Source organism: Dermacentor albipictus, chromosome 2 (genome assembly GCF_038994185.2).
Source record: "Dermacentor albipictus isolate Rhodes 1998 colony chromosome 2, USDA_Dalb.pri_finalv2, whole genome shotgun sequence".
NCBI classification, from domain to species: domain Eukaryota; kingdom Metazoa; phylum Arthropoda; class Arachnida; order Ixodida; family Ixodidae; genus Dermacentor; species Dermacentor albipictus.
Window position 1 is genome coordinate 164,268,952 of NC_091822.1, and position 13,916 is coordinate 164,282,867.

Genomic DNA, 13,916 nt, shown 5'->3' on the forward strand with positions numbered 1-13,916 from the left:
TCAATAGGAAGTCAGGGAATGTCTTAAAATATAATAAACAGTTATAATAGAAGATTGTTGCCAGTACATACCTGTCAACGCTGGAACAAGATATCCTGCTTGTGACAGTGATTGCGGTCGATATATGGCACAATTCTCTTTCTAGCAGTGGCGCCATAACAAACTACAATACAGGAACACCTAAGCCTACATCACTCTTCTCTGTATGGCGACAGCCGGGGAGGTTTTCTGTAAGAGTCCACCTAGTGGACTGGCCATTTCGGCCGCTGCTGATTGGCTGGAGCCGCTCGTCTCCTCCTCGCTGGTGCAGCTACATCCAATCAGCAGGAGCCAAAATGGACGGTCCACTAGGTGGACTTTTGCAGTATACGCCCCCCCCCCCCCCCCGTATGCCACTGAATACAATTTGACAGAAGCTCGCGAATACGACCAAACCCTCTTGTTGATTTTGTTGTCCAGCTTTCTTTCTTTATCTTTGAAGGTGATGTTCAACAGCGAGCAAACTTTCATCCGCATTCTCATTTGTGCGCTGGCATTATCTCCAGCTTTGTCTCTCTACTGGCTCAAGTTTCCGCCGCGAAAAGAAAATCGAGGCCGACTGTATTGTGCAGACAGTAGGAAATTTGAAGGAACAACGCCCAAGTCTTCCGTGGTCGTCTATTTGCCATCCCCAAATATTGTTTTTGCTTTAGAGAAGGCCAAGTTAAGCGGAGTAAAGCTTGGTCACCGGAGCTTTTCTTCTAAAGAATTCTTACGCGTGTTCCTCGCATAACTTAGCCTTCTTCATTTCTTGCTTCCCGCATTATATGAGCGAGAAAAATGTCGCGCATCGGATTGCTTACGAGAAAATTGCGGAAAACAAAGGAAATTATATAATTAAATAATTATTTCATTAAATTTTGTTACGCTTTCGGAAATACTGGTAACAAGTCGAGTATATCGCCAGCTTGTACATAGCGTTAAACTTTCGTTGCTGATAGGTGAGGTGTATCTTTACAGCTGTTTAGCAATGCGCTACCGAGTTGCAGTTAAATAGTCAGTGCCTTTCTACTCAGTGGAGAAGGATGAACACCGAAGCTATCAATACGGGACACTTAATGGCGAACTGTAACTCCACCGCGGGTCGGCCCGGCATTGCACTATCTTCTGGATCGGCCCACCTATGAAATATTGTTGGCCTATGTTCACGGAGCCGGGATCCGCTAGAACCCAGCCATAAATAGCCTCGCTATTAAAACAGCAACAACAACAACAACAACAACAACAACAACAACAACAACAACAACAACAACAACAACAACAACAACAACAACAACATTGTGTTCAGTCTGCTTCGCTGAACTCGATTACAGACATGCAAAACAAATGATGCGCGCTGATCACAGCAGGTTGTTGCTGGGCTATAGTTGGTCTATAGTTCTAATTCTGCATTGTGTACGGTTCCTTAACTTATGATGCATGTGAAATTGTATTTCTTCCCTTCACTGCTGCCATATTGTAAATGGGCCCCGGACCCCGTCAAGCTGCTTCAAGGCAGCTTTTTGTCCCAGGCCTTTTTTTCTTGGAGAAATAAAGTAATCCTGAATCTATATACGTTAAAGAAAATAATAAGGCCGTACATTTTAGTACCCACCACGAAAGTGATTTATACGCCATATTTATGATTTCATGTGCAACCCATAACATGATTTCCCAATAACGGAGTATAACGCAGAATATTGAGTCGAGCAAGATAGACGGACTATTTGTTTAGAAGTCTAATGTAATTTTCCCTGTATACGTATTTTTTTGCGTAGAAAATTGCCGCCGAAGTTCCCGCTGCTGCACTTCAATTTGAACCGCCAGTGCCGAAAGCCAGTGCTAAAAGACACGAGCTGACGTAATCGCTACGCGACCTCCCTCTTTACCGCTCTCTGTGAATAGGTCAGTGCTGACGTCATACGAGCGGTACCATAGTCCACAGCAGGTGGCGCCAACAGAGACACACAATCGGATGCAAAGCATGGAAGCAAGGAAGACCACGGATATTTACGACAGGGGGAAGAAAGAAATTAAAATGGAAAATCTGTACGATAACACAAAGGGCAGAGCCTTGCTATTTGAGTCTCAAGCCAGCTGCCTAAGGACAACAAACATTACGGAGCAAATATTCGCAACACGATGAGGCGTGTGTATGCTGCATCTAAAATTCGGAGTCCACTCAGCACATCCTAATGCGATGGGGAGGGATTAAGCCAGTGGGACGCGTAGATTACGTACACCTTCCAGAAGCGCTTGGATTTAGATTGGATGGAAATATTAACCGGTCAGCATTCGAGACAAGCAAGAAGCGTTTAGAGTATTTGGGGAAAAAAAGAACAGGGAAGAGGTTGATACGATCGGATAAGTTACAGGCATAAGTACCGGTACAATATAGATAGACAATGTTAAGAAAAGAGAATAAGGATATGTATACATAAATGCTTGAATTGTAAAAACATGTATAGCATACCTGATTAAATCAAGCAGGCTAAGTGACTACTCTTCACCATCCTTTTCAAGGCAGATGCCAATAAATTATCATCGTCATAATCATTTTCTCGGTCACAATAGCACTGTTCTCGCAAGGAATTATGAATTCCTTATGAAAGAGGGCTCATGTTTCAATCCAGCTCGACCTAAGATATTGCTTTAGCATTTATTGAAATATGTGCGCTGTGAATTAACCTGGCCTTTGTTGTTTCGGGCTAATGAATTATTAATCGTACATTAAGTACTAATATTGTAAATATCATTTGGATCAATATGTTAGCTGTTAGGATTCCTAATTTAGTAATTTTTCTTTGTATGTAATTCTTCGGGATTTAGAAGTATTGTTATTTTTCGTAATAATACTATTTAGGAGGTCCCACTGCAGTGTTTCATTACGCGATCCCACCCTGCGCGTTATATATACCTATTTATGTATGTAAAGTAGTACTGGAGTAAGTATTCAACTTCAGCTTCAATTTCAATGGACGAGATTTGATGAGTATAGAGTGGACGAATTAATAGAAATAGTTGGGTGCGTAATCATTCAAGCGCTTCTGACGGTGCCAGCGAAGCTGCGCAGATTGTCCAAGGCACTCTTCATTGCAACGGCTCAAGAAATTTACTTAGGCAACCGATAGCAAGTCTGTTGACATTTACTCTCTGCGGTGTCTCAGTGGCTATGACGTTGAGCCAGTGAGAACGAAGTCGCCGGATCGATCCCCGGTCCGAGCGGCCACATTCTAACAAGGGCGGAGCGTAAGTACACGTGCGTTTACCTTATATTCGAACATAGGGTAACGAACCTCAGGTGGACAAAACTAAAACGTAGACCTCCACTACCACGCCTCTTGTAACCATTGCGCAGTTGGGGCCAGATCAACACCGAATTTCGTGTTTTTTATCGACGTATTTCGGTGAGATCAATAGGTTGTATGGGAGGGTGGGTACACTCAGAGTCTCGCACGTTTTGTCGACTAGTACTCACGGTCAATCTACAGCCAAGCCTTTGGAAAGTGCACGAGGCACTATAGACCGGAGCAAACAGACCTGCAGAAGGATTTTGTTGGTAGACAGTGCGCATAGCTTATATAGCTGGAGAAAACTCCTACACCGCTTGTGCCTCGAGGGAGCGTATAGGCATTACTGCTTGCATCTTAAGAAGAAAAATGACGTCATCTGAGTTCCCGCACTGTGACACAATAGAAGCTTGTCTTGAGCACTGTCTTGGGGAGTATCCGCAACACGAGAAGCACTGCAGCCGACTGAACTCTCTAGATAGGCCTTCTTTCTCTCTACAGTAAGTCCGTGGAACCCTGGCTTGTGCCCCGACAAAGTGCAGCTCTGTTAGCTCTCAGCATTAGCCCTCAAGGTACTACGGGAATTTCTTGTGGACAGCGGAATAATACATTCATCATGAAGCAGCAGTTAACTGAACTTTACGCTTCCTAGTGCGCTCAAATCACATTACTTGTCCATGCCTCCGTTGCGCTTGTAATCTAGCAGCGTATCTTCCTTTATTTGCTTCGTTATGCACGGACTTGCCATCTTAGTTTCTAGCCCTATTTGTTGGACTTCTGGCAATGTTCTGAGTTTCCGTTATAACTTTGTTGTTTTTCCCTCTTAGGAATATTGTATAGTCGGCCCTATCTGTGGCAAAACTTCCCATATTTTACATTTAATGAAGGAAAAAAGCAAACGTCTATGATACATCTACAAATCAGTCTACAAAAGAGGTCAATGTACAATCAGCAGACTGTCTCATTTCATATTTATGAGGGTGTTGCACATTTGGTTAAAAGCTACTGACCCGAAAGTAATGCCTGAAAAGCGGTTGGGATGTCGGTGCACGCCCCAGGAGACGTTGGCGTCCGGCGACACCCCCCCCCCCCCTTCTACCCCCCGAAGCTCATCAGAGGGCACAGGAGAGGAGCTGACGCACTTCAAACTACTGCGAAGAGTCAGCGGCCTGAACCCTCAGCGGATATCGCGCTGTGCTTCTGAGAACGAGTTCGTTAGTTGGATACCGAACAGACAGCGGTGGTAACCTGATGGAGGAACTTGCCAAAAAAAAGTTTGCTGGTGTTTATGTGTGCAAGGAGGATGGGATCAGCACACAGTAGCCTGGCGGTGAACAAGATGAACCACCGTTTGATCTGGTCCGTAAGTGCATTAACCTTCACGGAATACCGGGTTATTGCAGACAGACGGCAACACCGGTAGTGACATCTAGCGACGTTCTGCCCAACCGACATGCCCAATCATGCCCAATAAGACATGAAAACCATGTCGTAACACGAAACCATGCCCAATCAGATATGGTTTCGTGTTGCGTAATCGCCTTAGCCCGTTGAATAAAAAAAAAACAGAAGAACTTCGTGTTTACAATTACGTCACTTCCGAAAGTTTACGCCTTAGGAAAAATACGGTCTGCTTGGACATTACAATAATAGCTCTGTGTCCACTCTGGTAAATCTCGGCAGCACCAGGTGGGGCCCACGTTTTGTCGTCTTCATCGTTGTCATATTTATGTTCACTGCAGGACGAAGGCCTCTCCCACAGTCTCAAATAATCCCTGTCCGGAGCCCGCTGACCCCATATCATAACGGCGAATCTCAGAATTTCCCCTTTACGTCAACGTTTATCTCTCTGCAGTAACCGGTATTACGCAAAGGGAAATTACGTTTGCGAACAAGTTAGAAATGTCTGAAACAATAGCCCTCCGCTTAAGGTGTCTCTTATAACATACGTGCTGCTTTGGGACGTCTGGCCACATCAGGATGTCATCAACTAGAGGCGAAGCAAGGTTGTCACAGCTACTCCGCCGCGCACTGAATGAATTATGAATGAATTGTGTGAGTGAATTGCTGCCTTTTCTTACATTGCCTTCTCTCGCTTGTGACAAGGTCTTTACCTCACTTTCAAAAAACCGTTGGCGAAAATGGCACGCAAATTGAGGGCAGACACACGAGAAGACGTTATGTTTTGTCGTTACAAAACCTAACGTCAAAGATTCCGCGAGATCGTTCTGCATGATTCGTATACGTATATTATTATATTATCATATTATTATAATATTATATTATTATATTATTATAATATTATATTATTCGTATACAACCGCGCTGCTATGCTATAGCATTGCAGCGGGGCTGCTTTAACGTGGCCAAAACTGAATAACAGACGAGGACAGGAGCTGGTTTTCAACTGGGAATTTTTATTGGAAACAAAAGATATATCTTTGTTCCGGAATTGAAAAAAAAATGAAAACAACAGCAGCAATTGAACGAAGAAGAAGGGCAGGATGTGTTAAGCGCTACATATAACATGACTTGCGCTTTTTAACGAGTGCACACCCTGATCCCAAAACAAGCATTCTTTATGCTACACACTCATGTATGATTTGCTAAAACATGACATGTCTTCCAGCACCATCTGGACAGCTCCAATGGTTTCGCAGGTGCGATGATCATGACGTCTGCAATAACGCTTGCATCAAGGATTTCCAGTTCAAATTCAGCGCTTCTTTTGGTCTGTTGTTCCTTCTTTCTGTTTTTTTTTTTGCTCATAAAGTAATCGCACCTTCATTTTTCAAAGCTGCAAAACTACCGCAATACCATCTTAAGGATGCATCTATACTTAGCAAGGAGGAAGAACTAAGACGCGGCTGCGGATGAAACGCATGTTAGAAATAAATGATGCTTTAAGGGAACAATCAAGGGCGGGCATATCAGGGGAAACAGCCACAGCAACGCTTAAAATGAAAAGAAATCGCCCGTGCAAAGTAGAGCAAGAGGGTAGTGCGTTGGGTCAGCGAAATTCGCCAGAGAGACATTAGGCGCTCTCAAAAATTGTGCAAGAGTCGCGCCTTCGAAATCTGCACTACAAAGGCAGAGCTTGTGTGATCGAACGTGCATCGGAGTGGGTGAGGTCAAGTGGGCGAAATGGTCGCGAAGGCAGGGACCCACGGACGTTCATCAGTCATCATTGAATACAAATTTGTACGGTCCGAATGCAATTTATTCTCGTAGGCAAAAAAAAATGAACATAAAAAGAACGCTAGCGCGACGAGTCACTATGCGCGATGACTCTGGTAGTCTTCAAGTGCATGCCAAAGTGACTGTACTTCCACTTCTTTCTTTCTTTCTTTCTTTCTTTCTTTCTTTCTTTCTTTCTTTCTTTCTTTCTTTCTTTCTTTCTTTCTTTCTTTCTTTCTTTCTTTCTTTCTTTCTTTCTTTCTTTCTTTCTTTCTCTCTTTCTTTCTTTCTTTCTTTCTTTCTTTTTTTCTTTCTTTCAGTTGGCTTCATATTTGGTGCACGCCTACAGGCATCCTCATGCTTTTCTTGGTGTCCGTACAGTAATAACCGGCAATGCTAAACTGGTCCGTATATGAAAAGTCGCGTCGGGAAGACCGTTCCGCAATCGCAGAGGCACCGAGAAACACGGTGCCCCGGCGACATCATTTTTCTACTCTTCTAGGCTGAAAACGAACGGAGCCACACGCAGAGGCGTCTATATACATATGTTTTTTTCTTGGACATATACTTACGCATCTCTCAATCGGATCCTCTCTGGACTCACTTAGTTAAGTATGTTCGGCTTAATCCCGTGAAATATAACGCCCTGTACAACGACGCGCGCCCCTATAGTACAAGACATCAAGCTTCAACGGGGGCCGCGAGCCATCAACATCAGCTTTCGAAAGCGAAATCATTCCGTAGCGAAGCTTCCAATTCGGGGGGCGTGGGCGGGCTTTTGAGATGACACACTAAAGAATGTTTGAAAAGAAAACACAACAAAAACCGGGGAGAGAAATAAGAGCGCACATACCGGAGTTATGGGTCGTCCTACGTCTCCGGGCCAATCGAAGAGTCGTTCGAAGGCGGCGTCCTTCAAGATGGAATGAGCTTCGCTGTGTCCCAGCACGGTGAGATATGAGATGTCCGCCCCGCCCGGCCGTTCATTTCTAAGAGCTTTAAATTTAAGGCGCAGGTCGGACGCCGCGCAAGCCTTTGAGCGATGTCAGTGTCGCGAAGAAAGTTGCAGTGTCCTTATATACGCGCACAAGGGTATGACGGTGTATGCTTCTCCGCTTACGCGACGTATACCAAGACACCGGAATTTTTCGATGCGCCAAAGGTTATGCTTGTCGTTTTAGCTGTTCAGATGCGCAAACAGCGTTACGCGAGAAAACGACATCGCGTGAATGAAATGCCGAGCGTCTCTGTAATAGCAGCCATCAGCCATGTAGCCACTCGCGTGCGAGTGAGACCAACACAAGTTCATCATGTGTGCTCCATTATTCGGCCGTCATGGCACAACGAGTTGTTGCTTTTTAATACGATCTCCCGCATAACGCTTATGTTTGTTTATTATTGCTGTGTAGCGAAGTGAACACCAACGCGAGGTATACATCGGCATATACGTGCTCTATATAGGACAGGCTTTTGCTTAATTTTGCAGGCAAGTATGCTGTTCTCTCGATTTTGATCGAACAAATTGCTTTTTTTTCCTTTGTGTAATATTACTCTGAAGGATTTCTGTAGTCCTGAGCGTGAACTTAATTTTCGTTTGTGAACAATTTATATCAGGTTTATGTTGCTACTTTGGCCTCTCTCGCTTTGCTTATTCAATATGCACAGTTCTTCAATCTACACAGATGGTGAGCGTTGCTATCCAAAAGCTGTCGTGATACAGCGATGCACATATCCAAGGTATCATGCTTTATTATTTATTTCACTAAACAGTATGCCGCCAAGTTATCTCAATGCTACTAAGAGCTGCCAAGCTACGAACGGATCAGGAACGCAATTAGAGCTAGGAGTTGGTTCATGAACGATATGTACGCTAAGACACTACTGCGATTTCAACATTAGGAGGGCCTCGGCCTTTTTATTCAAATGCATATTTATGTCACAGGGCAACCTGCACGAAAAAAATAAAATGTTGCATGCGTGAAATACCTTATCACTCCAACAAAACTTTGGGAGGCAAAGCCTACTCGGAATGTCCATGAACTTGTCTGGGAATGTGAAGGGCTAAAAAACATTGTGGGATATGTACCGGCCTAAAGAGGCGAACTCGTTTGACGACTGCGTCCTGCCTTGGGCAAACATCGGGGACACTTAAGTTCCATGTGGAGCTTCGCGTGCCAAGCAGCCACAGCGAACCATGCCTAGCTCCCCTTCCCACTGACCACTTCCCTACGTTGCCCTAGAACCGTCAGTTAAACAAATTATTCTCTCCCTCTCTCTACCTCTACTTTACAAAAGTGAGCCTGAATGTACAGTAATGTCGAAATACTCACTCTCAATGAAGCCTGGCTAGACCTCAGAAAGCTCCCCCCCCCCCAAAAAAAAAAAGCTCATATAAAAGTTCAAGCTGCCATGACCTTTGCGCTGAGCTGCCGACTCGACGAGGAAATAATGCGATGGACACCTTCAAGTTCACTGTCATTTAATTTAGGCGGACAGAAATTAAGCCCAAATTAGAGCAGCTCGACGAGTCCGCGTCGTTAGGCGGCCGTTCTCTGCGGGCCAGCAGATCACCGTTTCAATCAAACCGTGGGGCAATCGCCCCATAGAGTAATAGCTCGACTAGTACACGTCCCGGTGACAAATTTTCCAACGGGCGCAGCCCCCGGGAGATTTCCGGAATCTCCCAGTAGGTTCACACCGATAAACCGAACCGATGCAGTGCGGACGAAAACTGCGGAGAGAGCTGAGACGCTGGCGAGTGCGCAGAAAGGTGTAGTTCCGCATTTCTACACCCATTACTGTACGCTTACGCTGCTGTGATGCGGTCAGGTTTCGCTTACGCATATCTTTACACACGGCAGGGCTCTCGAAGGACGAGACAGAAAGGAACTGAGTAGTACAGACCACTACAAAAGCATGCCTGGACATGAAAATGAAAGTAATGATGGGCACGATACGTCAAAACATATCACAATATCGTTTCATAATTTGTTGCTAGTTTTCCTTTTAGTTTTCTTTTTGCAGAGTACCGATTCTTATGAAGGATAGTGGAAACAGTCAGAAATGTCACTCTAACGCATTGGTAGACAAGAGATAGATAGATAGATAGATAGATAGATAGATAGATAGATAGATAGATAGATAGATAGATAGATAGATAGATGGATAGATGGATAGATAGATAGATAGATAGATAGATAGATAGATAGATAGATAGATAGATAGATAGATAGATAGATAGATAGATAGATAGATAGATAGATAGATAGATAGATAGATAGATAGATAGATAGATAGATAGATAGAGAAGACAGGAAAGGCAGGGAGGTTAACCGGACGCACGTCCGGTTTTCTACCCCCTACATAATAATTAAAAGGGTGGGCTGTGGTGCTTGTAAAATGGGACGGTTGATGTATTCTTGAGAGGGGGTAAATGTTGTTTTACGATGCCAGCAGTGTATTGTTTCCGCGTCCTCAGTCCTCTATATACGGTGCAAACTACACTCTCCGTGCCACGTCCAATCAGAGCAGACTCGGAGAAGACCGCCCAGCAACCGCCATAACAATGTCGGCTGGACTTTGTGTGGCGTAATATCCACCACCATCCGGCGTCTGTGAGCGAGCGATGACATGATCTGTTTTTGAAACGCATATCCATTGCTCAATTACGTACAACGAACCCTGAACCGCTTTCACCAGTAGGAGCTCTTTGATGTGCACTAGGCGGTTTCGTGTTGTAGTCCTGCCGGAACGCAGCTGCCACGGTCAGGAATACAAATTGCGAAATTGTGATCGACAGCACAATGCAACAGCTGCTGAGCCACCACCACTGATTATGTCCACACTGATCGTATGCTCTATTACCACTGGACATTACTATACGCGGCGAGCTTTTCCCGCTGTCCTAATGCGGAGCGCACGCTTTTCGGGTTTGTCCTCCTCGATCACGGGAAGCGCCGATTCTAGCGTTACGGTATTGAATGATCCTGTGATAGGAGAGTAGCAGTAACGCTGACGCCATGGGACCTCGCCGTGGACGCCGTGAATGTGAACCAACTGGCGTACATGCAATGAGGGACATGACACGCATCTTCTTGACACGTGCTTGATCATTCAAGGTGGCTATGCGAGTGCGTGCATCCGCGATGTAAAGCAATCATACCAGGGGTTCTATGACAAAACAAACCTTCTCGGGGCGTTGACATGGTAGCCTGCAACTGAAGATTACACGTCAGCCTTGCCGTCACAGGCATCGCAGTACAGTCGTCAGTTTCGGGCTTTCAGCCTGAGGTGGCCTGAAATTCGGTTTTTCCGCAGAATCTCCGGTCCACGCACTTACCATAGATGTATAGAACGTATGCAGGCGTCAGATATTATACTTACCGGATTGTTTCAGAAGTTTCAAACGTAGAATAAATTGAGTCCGGCAGCGTGGACAGCGATTTCTTATTTTTGAGATCATCTCTGGGGCGGTCATTTCTATTTCATTTCTTAAATTTATTTTATCTTCATTGCATAATGAAGAGGTTAAAGCAGCTGGGGTACTCCATAGCTTGTACCACTCCTGCTCAGCGGAAAACGATTTATGAGGAAACACAACAGAACATGAACGCCGTTTTCAGCCCCTGCTGTGGCTTCTTGAATGGGTGACTCGAGCTTAAGCATTGAGTGCATTGCACGGAACTGCTGTGAGGCAGTATGCGGCCGCAGGCGTGCCGATACTGTGTTCTTCTCGGTACACCGGCGATAGGAAATGGAGAGGGAACAGGAGGAGGAAGATGGCCGGGGAAGTTGAAAGGTGCGTGGGAGTTTATGAAGCGTCTAATGGTTCCGCATCGGTCCTCGGGCAGCAGCCCCTGGACAATCTCAAGCCCATTTGCCGGTGCGGCGCTAATGATACGACACCTCGTGACGACGGCTGGGGAAGGTCTAGGGAGTTCCTCGCCATAACTGATAAACCCACAGCGGTTCCCTCGCACTGCACGCGTGTTCGCCTCTATGCATCCCTCACTGCGCTAAGCCGAATGGTGCGGCATGGCGCTCAGTAGAGTTCAGGGCTCAGTAGAGTTTTGATAGGTGCAAGCCTAACGTTTAACATTCCGGAACAAACTTTGTACTTTTACGCAGAGCGAGACATCACGACAGCAATGGCCTGGTCGGTCCGTTATGAATCTATCGCTTCGGTTTCATTGGTTGATCACGTTGCATAGCAGTGTTTAGGATGGCATGCTCATAACGGTTGTAACGCGCATCATACGGTCAGTCGGCAGTCGGCATTCGGCATTCGGCAGTCGGCGGCAAGGCTGTACCATGTACTGATCTGTTATTTTGCTGTCGACAGGCTGTCCGGTTGCGCACGCACCCAAAGCTACCGATCCGGTAACACGCATCGACGCGTGCTGGCTGCCTGGATCACCGATTTTTGCATCAAGATACCAAAGGACCTGCATCGGCTTCATTCCCTGTCGCCCTACATCGCTCCCATCGCCTTGGTCACCTGGTCTCGGCAGCCCAATCAAGTCTGACTACCGTCTACAAAAGGACTGCTCTCGCTGAGTCCCGTCGCAGTCGGCGGCAAGGCTGTACCATGTACTGATCTGTTATTTTGCTGTCGACAGGCTGTCCGGTTGCGCACGCACCCAAAGCTACCGATCCGGTAACACGCATCGACGCGTGCTGGCTGCCTGGATCACCGATTTTTGCATCAAGATACCAAAGGACCTGCATCGGCTTCATTCCCTGTCGCCCTACATCGCTCCCATCGCCTTGGTCACCTGGTCTCGGCAGCCCAATCAAGTCTGACTACCGTCTACAAAAGGACTGCTCTCGCTGAGTCCCGTCGCAGTCGGCGGCAAGGCTGTACCATGTACTGATCTGTTATTTTGCTGTCGACAGGTGAGTTGAAACGACCACCTGCCCGCGTTCTTTTTTCTGTTTTGCTCTCTGCCGCCGACTGCACCACAATGCCTGATTGTACCGCTTGTGCTGAGCCATTGCTGCGAGACGATAAGTTTCTGACGTGCTCTGTTTGTAATGAAGCTTTCCACCTTGGTAAAAACTGCTCGGCGGTCGCTGAATCAACTTTTTCGAAAATGTCGGCAGCAAAACGTGGGTCTTGGGTATGCCCGGCATGCAAGACACAAACTGTCAAGCACCCTTCAATGGGTAATAAATCGGATGATGGAGTACTTGAACAGCAACTTTTGACTGTAAACGATAAACTGGACCGGCTGACGACTACTGTTGAAATGTTGGCTAGTCGAGTGGAAGAACTACTGACCTTCAAAGCTATCGGAGAAAAAACTGCAGAAACTGTTCTGCAGATACAGGGGTCGCTCGATTCCCTTGCTGTTAAATATGAATCGGTGTCATCGACAGTAACTGCGAACCAGATAGCTGTCGGCGAGCTTGGCACGCAAGTAGATACACTCTCCTCTAAGATTGCTGCCCAGGCTGAATTGCTTGAGAAGGTTGGCTCTGAACTTAGCGAATTAGAGCAATACAGCCGACGCTGCAATTTCGAGATTCATGGCCTGCAATATAACCCCAACGAGGATTTGCCTTCCTTCTTGTCAGGACTGGCGGCGAAGCTAAGCATTTCCGATTTCAAACTTACCGATGTTTCTGCTGTGCACCGACTTCCCGCGCGTAGCAATACCATTCCTGTAGTCCTTGTGCAAATGCACACTGTTTCGGCCAAACAGCAATGGCTCGCTGCACGAGGAATACTACGTGACCTTGCTCAAGACAGTACCTTTCCACGGCTTTACTTCAACGATAATCTTTCGCGTGCCCAGCGGGAACTGTATCGGCTGGCAAGGCAGAAAGGCAAAGAATCAAAATTTAAATTTGTTTGGACCAAAAACGGCAGGATACTGGCTAAGAGGGATGAAGATGCACCTATTCTGCATATCAATAAGGCATCTGATCTCGAGAGTATTGCATGAGCATGAACAAAGTTGCCTTCAAGACATGTACTAATTTAAACGAGGTTCTTAGTTTCTTCCCAAATCCTAATGGTTGCGCCTTCCGTGCTGTTCACGTCAACATTCGTAGTATTAGCAAACATTGGGACCATTTTCAGGCCTTAATTACTCCTTTCAACTCCTATTTCGATGCGATCGTGCTTACCGAGATTAACATACCGTCCGCCTGCATCAATCAGTATCAGATTATTGGATACCAAGTTTTTTCATACACTAGGCCAATTAAAAGGGGAGGAGGCGTGGCAGTTTTCATCCGGGACACATGGGCAACAACTGAGCTGACTTTTTCGTTTTCCCAAGCTGAAGTTGTGGCAGTGCGTCTTTGCGCACCTTCCTTGTCACTACTTCTGCTTGCGGTTTATCGCCCACCGTGTTGCAACGGTCGTATATTCCTGGATGAACTTGATACTGCCCTGGCCTCGATGTCGTCAATGGACCATGTTTG

At 46.0% G+C, this 13,916-nt stretch overlaps 1 protein-coding gene across 1 annotated transcript in view; it reads left to right on the plus strand.

Moving 5' to 3' along the window:
- The window catches only part of LOC139056253 (uncharacterized), a 642,331-nt gene that overhangs the window by 218,419 nt on the left and 409,996 nt on the right, over window positions 1-13,916 (plus strand). The gene's annotated exons all lie outside the window — the stretch shown is intronic.